Source organism: Triticum dicoccoides, chromosome 4B (assembly GCF_002162155.2).
Source record: "Triticum dicoccoides isolate Atlit2015 ecotype Zavitan chromosome 4B, WEW_v2.0, whole genome shotgun sequence".
NCBI lineage: Eukaryota > Viridiplantae > Streptophyta > Magnoliopsida > Poales > Poaceae > Triticum > Triticum dicoccoides.
In genome coordinates this window covers 284,690,479-284,696,960 of record NC_041387.1, presented here as the reverse complement: position 1 = coordinate 284,696,960, position 6,482 = coordinate 284,690,479, and positions in this window count along the sequence as shown.

Sequence of the window (6,482 nt, the reverse complement as noted above, 5' to 3'; positions counted from 1 at the left end):
TGTTGATCATGTTTAGCTCGCGAGAGAGGTTTAGTCAACAGATCTGCGACATTCAGATCCGTATGTACTTTGCAAATTTCTATGTCTCCATCTTGAACATTTTCACGGATGGAGTTGAAACGACGCTTGATGTGCCTGGTCTTCTTGTGAAACCTGGGCTCCTTGGCAAGGGCAATAGCTCCAGTGTTGTCACAGAAGAGTTTGATTGGCCCCGACGCATTGGGTATGACTCCTAGGTCGGTGATGAACTCCTTCACCCAAATCGCTTCATGCGCTGCCTCCGAGGCTGCCATGTACTCCGCTTCACACGTAGATCCCGCCACGACGCTCTGCTTGCAGCTGCACCAGCTTACTGCTCCACCATTCAACATATACACGTATCTGGTTTGTGACTTAGAGTCATCCGGATCTGAGTCGAAGCTAGCGTCGACGTAACCCTTTACGACAAGCTCTTCGTCTCCTCCATAAACGAGAAACATGTCCTTTGTCCTTTTCAGGTACTTCAGGATATTCTTGACTGCTGTCCAGTGTTCCTTGCCGGGATTACTTTGGTATCTAGCTACCAAACTCACGGCAAGGTTTACATCAGGTCTGGTACACAGCATGGCATACATAATAGATCCTATGGCTGAAGCATAGGGGATGACACTCATCTCTTCTTTATCTTTTGCCGTGGTCGGTGACTGAGCCGAGCTCAATCTCACACCTTGTAACATAGGCAAGAACCCCTTCTTGGACTGATCCATTTTGAACCTCTTCAAAATCTTATCAAGGTATGTGCTTTGTGAAAGACCTATGAGGCGTCTCGATCTATCTCTATAGATCTTGATGCCTAATATGTAAGCAGCTTCTCCAAGGTCCTTCATTGAAAAACACTTATTCAAGTAGGCCTTAATGCTGTCCAGAAATTCTATATTATTTCCCATCAAGATTATGTCATCTACATATAATATGAGAAATGCTACAGAGCTCCCACTCACTTTCTTGTAAACGCAGGCTTCTCCATAAGTCTGCATAAACCCAAACGCTTTGATCATCTCATCAAAGCGAATATTCCAACTCCGAGATGCTTGCACCAGCCCATAAATGGATCGCTGGAGCTTGCATACTTTGTTAGCGTTCTTAGGATCGACAAAACCTTCCGGCTGCATCATATACAGTTCTTCCTTAAGATGCCCGTTAAGGAATGCTGTTTTGACGTCCATCTGCCATATCTCATAATCATAGTATGCGGCAATTGCTAACATGATTCGGACGGACTTTATCTTCGCTACGGGAGAGAATGTCTCGTCGTAGTCAATCCCTTGAACCTGTCGATAACCCTTAGCGACAAGTCGAGCTTTATAGATGGTGACATTACCATCCGCGTCTGTCTTCTTCTTAAAGATCTATTTGTTTTCTATCGCTCGCCGATCATCGGGCAAGTCTGTCAAAGTCCATACTTTGTTTTCATACATGGATTCTATCTCGGATTTCATGGCTTCAAGCCATTTGTTGGAATCTGGGCCCGCCATCGCTTCTTCATAGTTCGAAGGTTCACCATTGTCTAACAACATGATTTCCAGGACGGGGTTGCCGTACCACTCTGGTGTGGAACGTGTCCTTGTGGACCTACGAAGTTCAGTAGCAACTTGATCCGAAGTACCTTGATCATCATCATTGGTTTCCTCTTCAGTTGGTGTGGGCATCAGAGGAACATTTTCCTGAGCTGCACCACTTTCCCGTTCGAGAGATAGTACTTCATCGAGTTCTACTTTCCTCCCACTTACTTCTTTCGAGAGAAACTCTTTTTCAGGAAAGCATCCGTTCTTGGCAACAAAGATTTTGCCCTCGGATCTTAAGTAGAAGGTATACCCGACAGTTTCCTTAGGGTATCCTATGAAGACGCATTTTTCCGACTTGGGTTCGAGCTTTTCAGGTTGAAGTTTCTTGACATAAGCATCGCATCCCCAAACTTTTAGAAACGACAGCTTAGGTTTCTTCCCAAACCATAATTCATACGGTGTCGTCTCAACGGATTTAGACGGTGCCCTATTTAAAGTGAATGTAGCTGTCTCTAGAGTGTATCCCCAAAATGATAGCGGTAAATCAGTAAGAGACATCATAGACCGCACCATATCCAATAGAGTGCGATTACGACGTTCGGACACACCGTTTCGCTGAGGTGTTCCAGGCGGCGTGAGTTGTGAAACGATTCCACATTTCCTTAAGTGTGTGCCAAATTCGTGACTTAAATATTCTCCTCCACGATCTGATCGTAGGCACTTTATCTTTCGGTCACGTTGATTCTCCACCTCATTCTGAAATTCCTTGAACTTTTCAAAGGTCTCAGACTTGTGTTTCATTAAGTAGACATACCCATATCTACTTAAGTCATCAGTGAGAGTGAGAACATAACGATATCCTCCGCGAGCCTCAACGCTCATTGGACCGCACACATCGGTATGTATGATTTCCAATAAGTTGGTTGCTCGCTCCATTGTTCCGGAGAACGGAGTCTTGGACATCTTGCCCATGAGGCATGGTTCGCACGTGTCAAATGATTCATAATCAAGAGACTCTAAAAGTCCATCGGCATGGAGCTTCTTCATGCGCTTGACACCAATGTGACCAAGGCAGCAGTGCCACAAGTATGTGGGACTATCATTATCAACTTTACATCTTTTGGCATCTACACTATGAACATGTGTAATGTTACGCTCGAGATTCATTAAGAATAAACCATTGACCATCGGAGCATGACCATAAAACATATCTCACATATAAATCGAACAACCATTATTCTCAGACTTAAATGAGTAGCCATCTCGTACTAAACGAGATCCAGATACAATGTTCATGCTCAAACTTGGCACTAAATAACAATTATTAAGGTTCAAAACTAATCCCGTAGGTAAATGTAGAGGCAGCGTGCCGACGGCGATCACATCGACTCTGGAACCATTCCCGACGCGCATCGTCACCTCGTCCTTCGCCAGTCTCCGTTTATTCCGCAGCTCCTGCTGTGAGTTACAAATATGAGCAACGGAACCGGTATCAAATACCCAGGAGTTACTACGAGTACTGGTAAGGTACACATCAATTACATGTATATCAAATATACCTTTGGTTTTGCCGGCCTTCTTATTTGCTAAGTATTTGGGGCAGTTCCGCTTCCAGTGACCCTTCCCCTTGCAATAAAAGCACTCAGTCTCAGGCTTAGGTCCATTCTTTGACTTCTTCCCGGTAACTGGCTTACCAGGCGCGGCAACCTCCTTGCCGTCCTTCTTGAAGTTCTTCTTACCCTTCCCCTCCTTGAACTTAGTGGTCTTATTGACCATCAACACTTGATGTTCTTTCTTGATTTCAGCCTCTGCTGACTTCAGCATCGAGAACACTTCAGGAATGGTCTTTTCCATCCCCTGCATGTTGTAGTTCATCACAAAGCTCTTGTAGCTTGGTGGGAGCGACTGGAGGATTCTGTCAATGACCGCCTCATCTGGGAGGTTAATGTTCAGCTGGGTCATACAGTTGTGCAACCCAGACATCTTCAGGATGTGCTCACTGACAGAACTGTTTTCCTCCATCTTACAACTGTAGAACTTGTCGGAGACATCATATCTCTCGACCCGGGCATGAGCTTGGAAAACTAGTTTCAGCTCTTCGAACATCTCATATGCTCCGTGATGCTCAAAACGCTTTTGGAGCCCCAGTTCTAAGCTGTAAAGCATGCCGCACTGAATGAGGGAGTAATCATCAGCGTGAGTTTGCCAAGCATTCATAATGTCTTGGTTCTCTGGGACGGGAGCGTCACCTAGCGGTCCTTCTAGGACATATTGTTTCCTGGCAGCTATGAGGATGATCCTCAGGTTCCGGACCCAGTCCGTATAGTTGCTGCCATCATCTTTCAGCTTGGTTTTCTCTAGGAACGCGTTGAAGTTCATGTTGACATGAGCGTTGGCCATTTGATCTACAAGACATATTTGCAAAGGTTTTAGACTAAGTTCATGATAATTAAGTTCTAATCAAATTATGAACTCCCACTCAGATTAGACATCCCTTTAGTCATCTAAGTGTTACACGATCCGAGTCGACTAGGCCATGTCCGATCATCACGTGAGACGGACTAGTCATCGTCGGTGAACATTCTCATGTTGATCGTATCTTCCATACGACTCGTGTTCGACCTTTCGGTCTCCGTGTTCCGAGGCCATGTCTGCACATGCTAGGCTCGTCAAGTTAACCCTAAGTGTTTTCGCTGTGTAAAACTGTCTTACACCCGTTGTATGTGAACGTAAGAATCCATCACACCCGATCATCATGTGGTGCTTAGAAGCGACGAACTGTAGCAACGGTGCACAGTTAGGGGAGAACACTTCTTGAAATTTTTGTAAGGGATCATCTTATTTACTACCGTCGTCCTAAATAAACAAGATGCATAAACATAATAAACATCACATGCAATTATATAGTTGTGACATGATATGGCCAATATCATATAGCTCCATTGATCTTCATCTTCGGGGCTCCATGATCATCTTGTCACCGGCTTGACACCATGATCTCCATCATCATGATCTCCATCATCGTGTCTTCATGAAGTTGTCACGCCAACGACTACTTCTACTTCTATGGCTAACGCGTTTAGCAATAAAGTAAAGTGAGTTACATGGCGTTCTTCAATGACACGCAGGTCATACAAAAAATAAAGACAACTCCTATGGCTCCTGCCGGTTGTCATACTCATCGACATGCAAGTCGTGAATCCTATTACAAAGAACATGATCTCATACATCACAATTCATCATTCATCACAACTTCTGGCCATATCACATCACATGATCAATCGCTGCAAAAACAAGTTAGACGTCCTCTAATTGTTGTTGCATCTTTTACGTGGCTACAATTGGGTTCTAGCAAGAACGTTTTCTTACCTACGAATAACCACAACGTGATTTTGTCAACTTCTATTTACCCTTCATAAGGGCCCTTTTCATCGAATCCGCTCCAACTAAAGTGGGAGAGACAGACACCCGCCAGCCACCTTATGCAACTAGTGCATGTCAGTCGGTGGAACCGGTCTCACGTAAGCGTACGTGTAAGGTTGGTCCGGGCCGCTTCATCCCACAATACCGCAGAAGCAAGAAAATACTAGTAGAGGCAAGTAAGATGACAAAATCCACGCCCACAACAAAATTGTGTTCTACTCGTGCATAGAGAACTACGCATAAACTTGGCTCTGATACCACTGTTGGGGAACGTTGCAGAAAATTAAAATTTTTCCTACGGTTTCACCAAGATCCATCTATGAGTTCATCTAAGCAACGAGTCAAGGGAGAGAGTTTGCATCTACATACCACTTGTAGATCACGAGCGGAGGCTAGCCAAGGGGATGGTGATGATGGAGTCGTACTCGAACGTGATTCGGATCACCGATGTCCAAGTGCTGAACGGATAGCACCTCCGCGTTCAACACACGTACGGGACGGGAGACGTCTCCTCCTTCTTGATCCAGCAAGGGGGAAGGAGAGGTTGAGGAAGATTGCTCCAACGGCAGCACGACAGCGTGGTGTAGTTGGTGCAGCAGTACTCCGACAGGGCTTCGCCAAGCATATACAGAGGAGGAGAGGTGTTGGGGAGGGGAGGGGCTGCGCCTTGGATTGTCTTAAGCTCCCATGCGCCTCCCCACTATATATAGGGGTGGAGGGGCTGGTTTCTTGCCCTCCAAGTCCATTGGGGCGTTGGCCAAGGTGGGAGGAAAGAAATCCCATCATTTCCTTCCCCACCGATTGTTATCCCCCCTTTTTAGGGATCTTGATCTTATCCCTTCGGGATATGATCTTATTCCTTCTAAGGGGGGATCTTGGTGCGCCTTGACCAGGGGTGTGGGGCCTTTCCCCCACTACTCACGTTCATGTGGGTCCCCCCATGCAGGTGGGCCCCACTCCGGAACCTTCTAGAACCTTCCCGGTACAATACCGAAAAATCCCGAACATTTTCCGGTGGCCAAAATAGGACTTCACATATATAAATCTTTACCTCCGGACCATTCCGGAACTCCTCGTGACGTCCGGGATCTCATCCGGGACTCCGAACAACATTCGGTAACCACATACAAACTTCCTTTATAACCCTAGCATCATCGAACCTTAAGTGTGTAGACCCTACGGGTTCGGGAGACATGTAGACATGACCGAGACGTTCTCCGGTCAATAACCAACAGCGGGATCTGGATACCCATGTTGGCTCCCACATGCTTCTCGATGTTGTCATCGGATGAACCACGATGTCGAGGATTCGATCAAACCCTGTATACAATTCCCTTTGTCAATCGGTACGTTACTTGCCCGAGACTCGATCGTCGGTATCCCAATACCTTGTTCAGTCTCGTTACTGGCAAGTCACTTTACTCGTACCGTAATGCATGATCTCGTGGCCAACACTTTGGTCACCTTGAGCTCATTATGATGATGCATTACCGAGTGGGCCCAGAGATACCTCTC